Below are 14,881 nucleotides of genomic sequence, written 5' to 3' on the forward strand. Positions count from 1 at the left end.
CCGCTGGAAGCCACACGGGTTGAATTATGGCAGACGTGTTTTTAAGTTGTGCTAAATCTAGCGTTTCCATCTGAGCAGCAAGGCCTGCCAGTCTGGGGTGGGCTGGCCGGGGAGTGTGAAGAGGGGGTTCAGGGAGCAATGCCTCAGGGCCCCCCATCGCCGGGGTGGGTCCCATGAAACAAACACCTAGGAAAAGCGGCGCTAAAAATAGCTGGGGGGAGGGTGCGGGGGCGGCGGAGTCTGTAACCTAAGCCGCCCCAGCCTCCGGGGGGCAGACCCCGCGGCCGCCGGCCGGCGTCCGGCCTTCCCAGCACCCGGCCCAGGGCTGGAGCTGGCTGCAGGGCTGGCCCGCGGCGACCTGGGCAGGGTGGCGGCTGCTCCCTCTCCTCCCACCCCGCCCCGAGGCGCAGCGCGCGGCAGAGCGGCTCGGTGCCCGGCGGGCGGGCGGCCCGGGCGGGCCTGCGGTCGGGATGAGGACGGCGCCTACGCTGCAGAGCGCTGGGGCGGCGCGGGCCGGGAGCTCGTTGGCGGCGGCAGGCGTGGCGGGCGGAGCGGGCCTCGGAGCGGAGGTGAGTGCGGATGCGCCGCCCGGGCGCGCGCGGTGCCTGGGGACCCCGGGCTGGAACGCGGGGCGGGGGTGTCACCGGGCTGCGCTGGGGTCTCCGGCCCGGCTCCCGCTCCTGCGCCCTCGGGGGCCGCTCCCCGGCGGGGCCGGACCCTCCCAGCGCTCGCGGCGCCCGGCCCGGCTCCCCCGACCTCCTCCTCCCGGGCCCGGACGCGCGGAGCAGCGAGCGCTGGGGCCCGGCGGGGGCCGCAGCCTTGCCCGGAGCGGAGCGTTGGCAGCGCGGTGTCCGGCTCCGTGGGCAGTTTGGGAAGCTCCCGGGCAACGTACTGGCGAGGGCCGCGGAGCGGGGGGCTCGGGGAGCGGGGCCTCCGGGTGGGGCTGCGGGGAGCGGGGCCCGGGCCGCCCCATTCATCGCGGATCGGAGCCGGGGGTGCCCCAGCCGTGCCGCCGCCTCCTCCAGGCCGCCCCCCCGGGCGTGCTGGCCCCGCGGCGCTCCGAGAGCGGCATAGGCTTGCGAGTCGGCGGTGTCAGCGCCCCGGACGGGGGTGGGAGCTTTGGAGCCCACCCTGGGGGAGACCACGCCGTACCCCCGCCCAGCCCCGCGCACCCCCGGAGGCTTTTGCAGAGCCGGGAAGTTGGCTGGACGTCTAGACCCGTGGGGACGCGGCGCCCCGCGTGGCGGCGGCCGGAAGGGAAGGCCAATGGGGCTCGGGGGACTCCCGTGGCCACCCAGTCCTTGTCCCTGCACCCTGGGCCGAGGGCAGAGGGACAGGTCCACGGCGGGGGCGGGGGGGCAGCGAAGGCTGTGGGGCAGCTCAGCTGCCAAGTCCGCTCCTGCGGTGGAGGCGGTTAACTGCTTCATCCCCAGCCGTGAGCCGTACTGGGCATAGGGAGTGTGCCACGTGTTATCACGTTTAATCCTTACGTCCTGAGATCCGTGTAAACCCAAGTCTTAGATGAAGAAACTGATGGTCAGAGTGGGCTGATGCTGGGAAGTGAGCACAGCACGCGGTAGTGTCGTTGACAGCCCCTGCCCATTCTGCCAAGAGCAAGTCTAGTTCCCTTCTGCCGGTCGGGTGGACAAAGGTGTCTTGAGGCCCTCTCAGTGCCCAGCCTGTCCTAGGTGCCCCCAGCACAGCCCACAGCCCTGCATTCCTGAAAATAAACAAAATAAACAGGTAAATGCCTAGACAGCGTCGGGCGTGAGGGCTGAGCAGGGAGCTCAGAAGCTGGGGCGGAGCTGCAGTTTTAGGAAGGGCAGCCAGGCACCCTCGGAGGAGGTGGCCTGGGAGACGTGCCTTCCATGCCATGCACCTGGCAGGTCCCAGACCACAGGACAGAGCTCACCGGGAGCTGATCATTCCGCCCTGCAAATAGAAAAGAGGAAGAGGGTATCTGAGGCAAAGAGGAAGGCCAGGGCCTTCTCAGAGAGAACCCAGGGGCCCTGCAGAGTCTCAGCTTGGGAAGCACAGGTGAAGGGTGTGCGGCTGTAATGCCCGGAGGCTGGCAGCCCTGGGCAGTGTGCAAACCAGGAAGTCCCAGGATTTCAGGGTCAAGGGAAATTTTGGGGTCATGAATTTCAACCCCCTCATCAGTGCTTCGGTCTCCACCAGACCCTGCCTCCAGGTTACTGACTCTGCTTGAATACCTCCAGTGACGGGAAACTCACTCCCCATCACAGCAGCCTGTTCCAGCCATTCCTGCAGTCCTACCAGCTGGAATGCACTGGTCCATCATCCTGGGGCAGCAGGCAGCACATCAGCTGAGCTCTTACACATGGCTGACTTTGGATAATTTTAATAGAGATGGTCTCCCCCTGTATGCCTAATCTCTTCAGGTCATTTCTGACTTGACATTCCAGGTCAGGCCCCATCCTGCCACCTTCCCCTGGGAGAAATTCAGTGGGTTTCTGCCCTTTCCTCGTGTTTGCTGAACGGAAGTAAACCTGAACACCAGGGTGGCCTGGAAGCAGAGATGCCCTCCCCTCCTTTCTCCTGGATTCTTGCCACCACCTATAGTGCCCTAGATATCAGGCCATGGTGGACTCATCTGGAGCCCAGATGCTTTCAAGACAAGCCCCCTACCCTCCCTTCTGGTTCTGACTCCTACTAAGAATTCGGTTACCAGCTGGGGGTGGTGGCTGTGTAATCCTTACACTTTGGGAGGCTGAGACGGGTGGATCACTTGAGCCCAGGAGTTTGAGGCCAGCCTGGGCAACATAGCGAGACCCCATCTCTACTAAGAAAAAAAATTAAAGTAAGTTAGCCAGGCATGGTAGTGTGCACCTGTACTCTCAGCTACTAGGGAGGCTGAGGGGAAAGGATTGTTTAAACCCAGGAGTTCGAGGCTGCAGTGAATGATGCTCATGCCACTGCATTCCAGCCTGGTTGATAGAGTGAGACTCTGTTTCAAAAAAATAATAATAATAATAATAATAATTATGTTACCCCTGCCTGCCTCCTTGTCCAAACATGGGGCTGATGATGTGGGGAATGCCTGTGTAGTAGTTAAGAGTCCAGGCTCTGGAAACAGCTGCTAGGGGCTGTGTGGCCTTGGGTGAGTGACCAAACCCCTCTGGGACTTTATTTGTCATCAGAAAAATGGAGAGCCCTCACAAGGGTCCATGGGACGGGCTGGTGTGTGGAGCACCCTGGCACAGGCCTGGCACACCGCAAGTACTTGGTAGGTACTAGCTGCTGTGGTTGCAGCCCATGGGTTTCAGGAGACTCCATGGGACCTGTGGAGAGGGTTGTGAGGACAAGAAAGACCTGAGTGGTGCAAGGTGCCAGCTAAAAGCCCAGATGGAGGCCACCATAGGGAGCAGTGACGCCGGTGAGGCACATGCGGCCCGGTCCTGTGGACTCCGCCTTCCCCATCTTCCCTCCTGGCCGGCCAGCCCACCCTTGCTTTGGTTCATTCTAGACTTGCAGGGTGGGGAGGAGACCTGTGAGAGTGTGACCAGCCCGTCCTCCTGCTCACTGTGGGCGGTGGCCATGCTCGGGTCCTGCATTCCAGGCCACAGTCCAGCCCTGTTCTAACTCCCTGACAAGGTTCCTCATGGGTCCACCTCAGGATGTGTGCTCTCTCTTCCCGCCTCCTGCCTGGGACCCCACCGTCCTGCCCCATCTCCACCAGCGACTGCCTGCCCTGCTCCCCTAGACATCACCCCCACCCTCGTGGGAACACCCCTCCTCTCCCTGCTGCCCTCACCCATCCTTGGTGTCCCATCTACCCTGCAAGGCCATCCCCCTTGACGAAGGGGCCCTATTCAGGCCGGATCCCTTCTCCCCGGGCTCAGCAGGCGCTGGCTAGTGACTCAGAGGGTCTTGTCACATCCAGGGCCCTCTAGTGATTCCTTTCCAGACACAGCTCCATCCACCTACCTAGAGAGACCAGCCGCTCCCAGGTTAAGGCTATCTCCAAGTGGTTTTAAGCTCCCAGGCCTCTCAACTGACCCCCATGAGCCAGCCTCATTCTCTGATGGAGCTGACCTGCTACCTGCTAGGGGCTGGACGGAGCATAGTAGAAGGCAGGGGGTGGTTCCGTGAGGATGGGGCTCTGTGAGGTGGCCTTGAAGTTGCTCAGGGCCTGTTTCTTTGGCCGCTCCCTCCCCGTGCTCATCATTTGCCGACAGGCATGGTGGGGGAGGTAGACGCTGTCCTCAGGGACTGGCTGCAATCTTATACTTCGGAGCTAAGGACTTCCATTTCCCTGGGTAGAAGGAAAGATGGGCCAGTACAGTTGAGCAGGTTGTTCACTGCACATGGGCACCCAGTGCATACTGTTTGTCGGGCTTCCCCAACCTCCAAGACTGTATCCACCCAGGGGAGCGCCTTGTGCTAGACACCCAGAGACCCGCGGCAGCCCTGGGTCAGGTGTGGACTGCCATCCACACCCCTGAGGACCTTCCATGCAACCCCATCCTGCGTGGCTGCGGAAGCTGCCCCCAACGGCCAAAGGGTTGCGGCCTTGGCCCTCCTCAGGTGCTATCGGCCGTCCAGCCCCCTCATTCCTGTGAGTCCACGTCACTCCCGGTTCTCCCCCCTTGGTCTGGGTTCACCAGGCCGGCTTCAGGGCGGGGTGGGAGCGGCGGGCAGGACCCACCCCCGGGTGCCGGGGGACTCGGGCCACGGTCAGCACAGCCTTCAGATGTTCTTCAAAGCATGCCCCACCCCCTTGGCTGCTTGCGGTTGCTGGTCCCGAGTCCAGAGGACCAGAAAGTGAGACCAGCGACAACACTGGGGGTGGCTTGGGGGCTGTGACCCGGTGTCAAATGGTAGGCTTCCTGCTCAGTACTCACCCCAGCCCTGCCAGGAGTGAAGTGGTCTCTGAGAATCACACTGTTGTTGAAAGGGAGCTGGCCTTGGGGAGGAGAATTCCAAATATAAGCTGTTTTTGACCCAGCGAGGAGAGCCCGCAGGCCAGGCTGAGAAGGCTCAGCGTGTCTGGGGAACGCTGGGTGCTCACCTGGCCCACCCTGGTATGGTGGACCTGGGGCTCCCGCCACCCCGTCCCCCCAACACCCAGCTCTTGAAGCAAGAGGAGCTCTGCCCCCTGCCATGGAGGAACTGGGAGCAAAGGGCCCATCTCCTCCCCAGCCCTTGCTCCTCCAATCAGGGTGGGTGGCCCCTCAAGTGGAAAGAACACAGGTTCGGGGGCCTTAGAGCTCTGGAGCCAAGCTTCACCCAGCCCTCCCAGCCACACTGCCAGGACAGGGCAGCCACAGCTCCCAGCCTCGGTTTGCATTACCAAGTGGGGTGCACAGCACCTGGAGTCTCTTTACAACCCCAGAGTGGCTGCAGAGGGGCTCCCCGGAGAGGGGAGAGGCCGAGCAGGAGCGAGGGTGTGGATAGGCACGTGAGTGGAGGGATGAGTGAGCAGTGAGTGTGAACTCAGCAGCCCCGGCCGATGGAGCTGTACCCAGGGCTGCTCCTAACCCTCCCCACCCTCAACCCCCCCTGGCCGGCGGGCCAGAGCCAGAGGCAGGATGGGGGACATTCCGTCCCCTGGCCGCCTGCTAACAGCGCCTGTCCTGTCTCTGGGCTGTTCGCAGGGCCAGCATCCCAGCCAGCGGCCACACAGAGTCCACATTCATGAGCAGCCATCGAGCCTTTCCTACCGGCCGGGCACGGCAGCCGCCTGCAGAATGTGACCGTTGGGAGCGTCCCTGAGCGGGGTTTTCCGCATTCCTCCAGGGCTGCTGGGCCAAGGTGGTTGTGTGTAAACAGAGCCTGCGTCTCCAGGCCTGGACGTGGCCAGCCGGGCACTGCCCACTGGGAGGCTACAGAATGGAGCTTCTCTGCATTCCGGGCAGGGTCAGGAATGTGACTTGCTAAGATCCCAGCCAGAGGGGGCGTGGGAGCCAGGATACCCGGGTCTCCATACTGGAGGAGGCCGCCCCATCTGTAGAAGCTGGGGAGCCAGGTGCCAGGGCCATCCTCTGTGCCTTACTTACACCAGCCCTTCGCTGTAGGAACCTTTTCTATAGATACAGCGATAAAGCTCTCGAGTCACATAACCGCTCTTCTACGGTGTGCGCTTCAGCGGCTTTCAGGATATTCACAAGGTTGTACAAACATCACCACCATCTAGTTCTGGAACGTTTTTATCACCCCAAAAAAAACCCTGTGCCCATGAAGAAGTCACTCCCTATTCCCCTCTCCCAGCCCTCAGCAGCCGCTCCTTCCTGTCTGTCGATTTGCGCGTTCTGGACACTTCGAGTACGTGGTTCCTACGCCCCGCTCTTTTGTGACTGGCTCTGTCACTCAGCGTCACATCTTTAGGGCCCATCTATGCCGTGGCGGGCGGGAGTCGGCGCTTCCTTCGTCTTTGCGGCTGAGTGCTGTTCTGCCACGTGGACGGAGCACGTTTTGTGCACGCACCCCTCCTCCGTTGGACGCCTGGCTTGTCTCCCCTGTCTGGCTGTTGTGAGTCGAGCTGCCGTGAGCATTTGTGTACCGCTTCTGCGTGGGCACCCGTTTTCATCTCTCCTGGGCAGGTTCCTGGGGGTGGAAGGTGCTTCGTCCCGTGGCCACCCTGGCCTTACAAGGAGCTGCCCCAGTTTCCCACCGTTCCGCTCCCGCCACTGTGTTCTGTTCCATTCGGCACCGTTCCGTTCCCACCAGTATGTCTGTGGTGGGAACCTCTTACCCCGACTCTGTGGATGAGGCAACCAGGCCAGGGGAGGGTGAGGCGTTGGCTCAGGACCACACGACAGGGAATGGGGCCAGGATTCAAACTCTGCCCTGAGTAGGGAAATCAAGGCAAGGGAGTGAGTGGCTGGGGACCCCAAGGCCGTGTCTTTGAACGACAGTGCAGTCCCCCAGGAGGCTCCCCTGCTGTGCCTCCCTGGCCCCCTGAGGACAGCACAGCCCTCGCCTCCTGAGCACTTACCTGTCCACTCTCCACTCTCCACACACAGGGCCAGGTGCTTCCTCGCAGGGAGCCTGGTGAAGCCCCGAGTGAGGCCGGGCCGGCCTGGGGAGGGCCCCGCTGCACTGCCAGAGATGACGCTGTTCGTCCTTGCACAGCCTCCTCCCAAGGGACCCACAGCTTTTTTCTGGGGTGTCTATGTGTCCAGGAGAAAGAAATAATCAGACTTTCAGGGGCCACTAGACACTGGCTCCGAACTGACACTGACTCCGGGAAACCCAGGACATCCCTGTGCTCTCCAGGCAGAGGGGCTCACGGAGGTCAGGTAGTCACAGGGTTCGGCTCAGGCCTGTCTCACAGTGGGCCCAGCAGGTCCTGGGATCTGTCCTGTGGCACCTTCCCCAGTTCTGGATGCACATGCGAGTAGGGGCACCCACCAACTGGCAGGGGCCCCATGGCTCCAACCCCACCGAGGTCAGTGCAACCTGTCCAGAGCCCACCCAGTGGGGAGCAGTCAGAGGAGTTGGGGGAGGCAGGCCGGACTGCGTAAACCCACGTGCGGTCCATGAGCACTGTGTGTCTTCTCCAACCAAACAGGAGGCGGCCGCTCTGCCTGGGAACCCCCACTGCTCCTCCTGACCCAAGTCTCACTTGGACACAACCTCCAGGGGGCCTCAGTTTCCCCTTCCTAGGCAAGCTGACTTTTCCTGCGCTGTCAGTTACTCTCAGCTGGAGGAAACAGGAAGCAGGGACGGCCACAGTGCTAACATTCGGATGCCGCCGGGCACTGCTCCCAAGCAGCCCCTCCAGAGGGCAGAATCCAGCAGGTAGACTAGGGAGACAGGCCAGTGTGTGAGGATCCCACAGAGGTTCCCTGGGGGAAGGCGCCTCTGAGCTGGGTGGGTTTTGAACAGTGACTGGGAGTTCTCCAAGCATGCCAGATGGGAGAGGGCATCCCCAGCAAAGGAAGCAGCATAGGCAAAGGCACAGAGACACATTCCTCTTGGAAGAACTTAAACCTCTGGCAACTCATGGTCAGCAGTTCTGAAAGACCTGACCCAGGCAGCCGCCCGCACCACAGGCCCGGGTGAATGGCCCGCGTCATCCTCTCCAAATCAGGCTGCTGTCCTGGCGATGGGACCAGCTCCGGCTGCTGTCCGCCCATGTCATGCAGTCGCAGTTGGGAGGTGTGCTGTAGAATCCCACTGTGCCAGCTGCTACCCGGGAGACTGTGGGCAAGTCCCCCGCAGCGTCAGTTTCCCCACCTGCACAGTGGAGGGATAAGATGTGGGGAGCACCCCAATGGTGCTGAGGTGGCACAGGGCACCATGTGCAGGGTCTGGGTGCCAGCACCCCGTGGAGAATGGAAGGAGCCGGGCAGCACACAGGGCTGGGATTTGAAGCTGCCACCTCTTGCTTGGCAGAAGGGACAGAGCTGGGACAGTTGCTCCATGTGACTGCGCTTGACTGGCTGCATTCCCCAGGTCCCAGCATCCACAGGCTCAAGTCTGATCCTGGGCAAAGCCCTGGAGAACAGCGAATTCAGGGCCATTGTCTTGGACAGACTGTAAGGGTTCGCTGTCTCTGCCACCCAAGGCAAGGGGTGTCCCTCTCTGGCTTTGGTGTCCTCTTCATCAAGTGGAGGGCTGAGTGGTCCCCAGAGGCACAGGCCCAATGCCTCGGGATCGGGAGCCTCTGACCTGTGCAGGTGGGAAGGCTCCTGGGACAGGTGGGGCTGGGGGACAGGAGGCGGCGGGGAGCGGTGCGGTCTGTGGCCCACGGCGAGCACCCGACACATCTTCAGGAGATGCGAGGGGACAGGCTTATGGCGGCCACATCTCATCGGCTTTCAAGAGAAGCCTAACTGAACTTTTCTGTAACATATCTTGGCTGGAAATTTTTATGAGCATTTTGAACCCTGTGCAGGCAGGCTGGGTTTGCAGCCTGTGGGTCAGAGCTCACCAATAGAAATAGCTAGAAAAATTTAGTATAATATGATATACAACATAATGTAACAAAGTATAATATAATCTAAAGATATGATGTATGACAACCTGTCATATAATATATAACATGATACAGTATCATATTATGATGCAGATACATTATATCATATAACGTGATACAATATCTTATGCAGGCTACAAACTCAAGCTACACAAGTGATTTTGTAACCACATTTAAAAATATGTAAAGAAACAGATGAAGTTAATTGTGTTGTGTCTACAAAGTATCCTCATTCCACCACGTGACTGATACAAAGATCAGTGAGTTCACATTCTCCTTGCTGCGCTCTCATGAAGTCACCTGCGTTCTGCATTTGTACCATGTCTTGATTCTGGCCAGCGACATGCAGACGCTCCGTGGCCACGTGTGCCCGCAGCTGCTGCACGAGCAGCTCAGCCCTGCACCCAGGGTCTCTGAGTGCCCTTGTGCCTTGCAATCCTGATGCCAAACGCCTAGCATAGGTGCCTCCTCTCCAGCCCAGCCTTCTCACACCTGACTACCTTCTCTGTTTTCTCCGGGAAGCCACACCCGACTTTTCTGTCCATCACGGACCTCTTTCGTCTCTAAGAGTTAGTTCCTTAAAATAGGGTTGGTGGGCCTGGATCAGACCCCCTCGGGGGCTGGTTAAACCACACATTCCCAGCTGAATGGAAATCACTGGGGCAGGGTCTGGGGTCTGCATCTAAGGCTGCTCTGGTGATTTTTACCTATGTTGAGCTTTGAGACCCTTGTAAAGCCTCATCTCTTTGTCCCTAGATGCTATATTTCAGGCACCTGGATGGCAGCTGCTGTCCCCAGACACCCCACTTCCTTGCTCACCACCAGACCATTTTGCTCTTGCTATTCATCTCCACCTGGAACTCTTGGAAGACTCCTATTCATCCTTCAAAACCCAACTCCAACATCGCCCTGCCTTTCCTCTGAGAAGGTCTCCCTTCCCCGGCAGGTTCCCCCCCCGACCTCCCTTGCTCCTTGTAGATCTGTGGTTTGCGTGCTGATCCTGAGTCCCTTCCCAGGCAGGTTCCCTCCCCGACCTCTCTTGCTCCTTGTAGATCTGTGGTTTGCATGCTGGTCCTGAGTCCCAAGTCCCTGAAGCACTGACACCTGCTGAGGGTCGTGACTGTCACCAGCTCTCTGAGTCCCAGAGTCTACCAGGTCCTGGCACAGAGAGGCCTCAGAGCGTGGATGTGGGATAAATCCAGGCGTGTGTGGGTGGGTTGGTCTCTGCAATCTCAGTAAACATCTGGCCGCAGGGCCTGGCAGGAAGCTGACCTCGTGGGTACCACGCGGCTGGCAGCTGTGGCCGGTCTATAAATACATTCTAAACGCGGACCAGCCCGTGTGCATTCCTGCCTCGCCCGCCCTGGAGTGCCCTCCCAGCGGAAGAAAGGCCGCCAGCGGCCCTCCGTGCCCGGCCAAGCGGTCACTCCCGGTCAGTGGGAGCATGCCCACAGCAGGGTCAGCCCAGGGCCCGCGGCATCCGATTGTTAGCTGAGCGCTCAGGGCCTGCCTGGAGCTGGGAGCCGCATTTAGCTCTGGGAAAGGCTGTCCACACCAGCAGCCTGCTTTGCTTGGATGTCTGGGCTGTGTTTATGCCGGACCGGTGCCTGGGGAATAATTAGAGTCTCTAGAGGGCACCCAGGGGGGCCTGCCGTAGGCGGGAAGTGCCTGGGACCCAAAGCCGTGCTGTGCCCTGTGGCCCAGGGTGGGCAGAGCCCAGGAGCTCATCGAGGAAAGAGCGGGAGTGGGTTCGCCCCAGTGCCGAGCTGCCCGGGCAGGAGGAGGGGCTCGGGTGGGGGTCAGCCCTGGAGCTGTGGGCTTTGTCAAGGTATTTCACACCCTCAGCCCCAGTTTCCCCAACTGTTCCCTGGTATCACAAGTCCTGCCTCCAGGACACAGGTGACAACCAGCAAGGCTGGCAATTGGTCTGAAAGCCAGAGGCCAGGGCCAGTGTGCGACGGCCATCACGGTTCCAACCGCAAGTGGGGCGGACGCTGCCTCACCAGTCTCCGGCCAGCAGCTTTGAGGGCATGTGTCCAGGAGACGTCATTGGGGACCCCAAAGGGCGAGCCGTGCTGGGGCCTCAGGAAGGAGGGGCTCATGCTACACCTGCGCTGTCCGAGAGGAGCGGGGTTTGACACGACTACACCTGCGCTGCCTGAGAGGAGCGGGGTTTGACATATCTACACCTGCGCTGCCTGAGAGGAGCGGGGTTTGACACGTCTACACATGCGCTGTCCGAGAGGGGCGGGGTTTGACACGTCTACACATGCGCTGTCGAAGAGGGTTGGGGTTTGACACATCTACACCTGCGCTGTCCAGGAGGAGCGGGGTTTGACACGACTACACCTGCGCTGCCTGAGAGGCGCAGGGTTTGACACGACTACACCTGCGCTGTCCAAGAGGAGCGGGGTTTGACACGTCTACACCTGCGCTGTCCAGGAGGAGCGGGGTTTGACACGACTACACCTGCGCTGCCTGAGAGGCGCAGGGTTTGACACGACTACACCTGCGCTGTCCAAGAGGAGCGGGGTTTGACACGTCTACACCTGCGCTGTCCAAGAGGAGCGGGGTTTGACACATCTACACCTGCGCTGTCCGGGAGGAGCGGGGTTTGACACGTCTACACCTGCGCTGTCCGGGAGGAGCGGGGTTTGACACGTCTATACCTGCGCTGTCCGGGAGGAGCGGGGTTTGACACGTCTATACCTGCGCTGTCCGGGAGGAGCGGGGTTTGACACGTCTACACCTACGCTGTCCGGGAGGAGCGGGGTTTGACACGTCTACACCTACGCTGTCCGGGAGGAGCGGGGTTTGACACGTCTACACCTGCGCTGTCCGGGAGGAGCGGGGTTTGACACGTCTACACCTGTGCTGTCCAAGAGGGGTGGGGTTTGAGCCACACTCAAGTTTCAGGTGCTCAGTGGCTTCAGATGAGAAAAGAGGTGAAATGAACTTTAATGATACCTTTCATTTAGCCCAGCATAACCACAGTAGTTTCACGTTAACATGTGGTCTGGATTTTTAAAAATTATCCGTGAAGCATTTCGCGTTCTCTTGGACTCAGTCTTTGAAGGTGCCTCCCGGTCGTATCGTGAGCACAAGAGGTGCCCGTGGCCAGGTGCCCTGAAGGACAGGCCTGTGGGGTGTGAGGTGGGGCTGACACTCCCGGCCCCTCCCCAGGTCAGGCCTGGCGTCTCCTCTGCCACCTGATGAGCTTGTCAAATGCTGGGGGTACCTTGTCATTTTTTTGGCCCTGAAGGCCAGGAGACATCAGGTGTTCAGAGAGTGAAAGATGCAGTGCCTGAGGGAACAGGGGGCTCAGGGCCTCTCAGAGCGTGACAACAGCATGTGGAGTCCCCTGGACACGTCAGAGCCCTGTCACCGTGGCTTTCGTGTGGTCCTTCTGTCATGGTCCCCGAGATACCTGGGCCCACCACTGGGCACGCACCCAATCCTCTTTACCAACCTATACTCACCCCCATCCCTCCCTGCTGTCCGGGACAACTTTACTGTGCCTTGGCCCCAACAACAGCTTTGCCTGCATCAGCCTTTCCGCTCTGGGGTCTGGGCTTTGCTGCCATGTCTTGGCCAGTACAGCCTCAGGTTGGCTCAGCTGAGTGCCCTCCGCCACAAGGAGTGAATCAGCCCCAGGGATACTTCTACTTTGAGGTGACCTCTGTAGGCAGAACTTCAGAAAGTTGAAGCCGGGAGGAACTTTCTCTTATGGCCATGGACAGCCCGCCAGGGAGCTCTGTAGGTAGGTGGGTATGTGGATGGATGGGTGGATGGATGGATGGGTGGATGGATGGGTGGAAGGATGGATGGATGGATGGGTGGGTGGATAGGTGGGTGGATGGATTGATGGGTTGGGTGGGTGGGTGGGTGGATGGATGGATGGATGGATGGATGGATGGATGGGATGGATGGATGGGTGGGTGGATAGGTGGGTGGATGGTTGGATGGATGGGTGGATGGATGGATGGATGGATGGATGGTTGGATGGGTGGATGGATGGGTGGATGGCTGGATGGGTAGGTAGGTAGATAGAAAGATACACACATATATACAGATATTATTGTGTGTATACCTGTGTAACATTGTATGTTACACGTATTATATAAATAATATATAATTGTATATATGTACAAATATAAATTATATAACTGATATGTTATTGGTTTTGGGTGTGCCACTCTTGAGTATGACATACTAGGCGCCATGCTCTGACCTGCCCAGGTTCGTTGGTGTCAGGGATCCTCATGGAAGCCCTCTGGGTAGATAACATTATAATGTTATAATTCCCACCTGAGGCTCAGAGAATAAATGCCTCACTCAGGGCTGTGTGACCAGCAAGGAGAAGGGATTCAAACCTGAAGGCAGAAGCTCTAGAGTCTGATCTTCACTCTACGCTGGGCCATTCCACAGCCAGTAAGAGCTGCCACCATGCGGGGTGCACATGGCACAGGATGTTGACACGCATCAGGCCACATGTCTGTCCTGGATGGATCAAAAGCCCATGCTGTGTTCAGACAGGCCCCATGCCCGTCTTCTGCACCTGTCCCGAGGGTCCTGACCCTGGGCCACCCCAGGTGAACTCTGGAGTCATCCCCACTGCAGGTGACGCCCTCCCGGCCATGTGCTCAGGCTTCCCACAGGCAGCAGAGTTTAGGTCTGCGGGTGGACCCGGGACCATCTGTCGTGTATCAGCTCCACGTCCCTTCTCCCCGTAATCCCACTCTCAGTGTGACGATCAAGCTGTGTTTTTCAGGTGCTTGTACTTTGGGTCTGTCGAGTGCGAGTGACAGAAACACAACTCATAGAACACAATAAAGAATTTCTTGGCTTGTGAGACTGAAAGGTCCATGGAATGATGGACTTCGGGCAAAGCTAAATCCGGGTTCTCAGACAGGGCCGGCAGGTATCTGCCTGTCTTCATCTCCTGGCTCTGCTTTTCTGCACGTCAGCTCCAAACTCAAGAGACCCTCCTGCATGGAAGCCAGGCAGAGACCCTCCGACATGGAGACCAAGCAGAGACCCTCCTTCATGGAGGCCATGAAGACCCTCCGACATGGAGACCAAGCAGAGACCCTCCTGCATGGAGGCCAGGCGGAGACCCTCCGACGTGGAGACCAAGCAGAGAACCTCCTGCAGGGAGACCAAGCAGAGAACCTCCTGCAGGGAGGCCAGGCGGAGACCCCCCCTAAAGGGAGGCCAGATGGAGACCCTCCTGAAGGGAGGCTGGAAGGAGACCCTCCTGCAGGGAGGCTAAGTGGCCCCCAGGGCCCAGGCCTCCGTCCAACCAGCACAGCAAAAGTACCTCTTCCTATGAGTTCCAGCAAAGGACCCAGGGAAGCCCCTCATTGGCAGACCTGGTGCCCACCCTCAAGCGATCACTGCCCTGGGATGGATGTGGTGCCCTGGCTTGTGAGACTGGGCCATGCACCCACCCTGGGACCTGGGACAGGGTCAGCCCCACTCGGGGCTTGTGGCCTGGGAGTGCCTTTCCTTCATCATCTCCCTCCTGCCACGCAGGTCTGCCTGCCCTCATCCCAGCTAAGAAGACTGCTGGGGAAGGTCGGCTAAAGGAGATCGATGGAGCTGGCAAATTTCAGGATTCTCAGGGGGTTAAAGGGCAAGGTCGTGTATCTCAGTGTTAGCAGTCTTTGCCCCACCATGTAAATCCAAATCTGAATATTTATAAGGTATATATGTATGTAGTATATGTATATATGTGCGATGGATGGATGGATGGATATAAATAAGAGATAGATAGATAGATAGATAGATACATAGATACATAGATACATAGATACATAGATAGATGGATGTGATAGAGACACATAGATGTATACGTGAGGAAAGAGAGAGAGAGAGATTCTCCTCTGTAAGATCTCTTCTTCTGGTCATTGGAACGAAGGTGTCAGTGCCGGAGAA

The 14,881-nt window shown here is 59.2% G+C and overlaps 1 protein-coding gene and 1 long non-coding RNA gene across 2 annotated transcripts in view; one reads left to right on the forward strand and one right to left on the reverse strand.

The window, feature by feature from the left end:
* The first annotated feature begins 302 nt into the window (after positions 1-302).
* Positions 303-14,881, forward strand: part of ZNF469 (zinc finger protein 469) — a 57,009-nt gene continuing 42,430 nt past the window's right edge. The window contains exon 1 of the mRNA XM_054534280.2: positions 303-569. The gene's annotated coding sequence lies outside the window, so the exon portion shown is untranslated. The remainder of the gene's footprint in view (positions 570-14,881) is intronic.
* Positions 6,154-7,808, reverse strand: LOC129050870 (uncharacterized). The gene is made up of 3 exons (XR_008514747.1): positions 6,959-7,808; positions 6,716-6,810; positions 6,154-6,567 (listed from the first exon to the last, which is right to left on the reverse strand). It is a non-coding gene; the product is annotated as an uncharacterized LOC129050870 (long non-coding RNA).

This window comes from Pongo abelii, chromosome 18 (genome assembly GCF_028885655.2).
Source record: "Pongo abelii isolate AG06213 chromosome 18, NHGRI_mPonAbe1-v2.0_pri, whole genome shotgun sequence".
Lineage (NCBI taxonomy): Eukaryota > Metazoa > Chordata > Mammalia > Primates > Hominidae > Pongo > Pongo abelii.